Raw genomic sequence first — 401 nt, forward strand, 5'->3', positions numbered from 1 at the left:
TATTCCACAAAATGATGAAAGTAGAGACTTGATCTATTTTGTTGACTGCTTTTATCCTAAGTACCTAAAAAAGGGCATGGCATATAGTAGACACTCAATAAATATTTTCTAAATACATGAATGAAAGAAGGAAAGGTCAATTATTTTTAAATTGAATCATACACCAGTCATCATTTATCGTAATTGTCCAGCCCAAATATCCAACCTTAGTGAGGTTGCCACCATTATTGTTTTCAGAATTATACGTATCTCTAACGTCAATTATTAAAATTGTTAAAATAGTTCATTATAATAACATTAAGGCTGATTTATTTTTTGAGTTTATAAAGTAGAATCCTAGACACTAGCAATTTGATATAGGCAATCCGTATTAGATAATTATACACGCCTTTGAGTATGTG

Source organism: Propithecus coquereli, unplaced genomic scaffold, assembly GCF_000956105.1.
Source record: "Propithecus coquereli isolate 6110/MARCELLA unplaced genomic scaffold, Pcoq_1.0 Scaffold151, whole genome shotgun sequence".
Classification (NCBI taxonomy): Eukaryota; Metazoa; Chordata; class Mammalia; order Primates; family Indriidae; genus Propithecus; species Propithecus coquereli.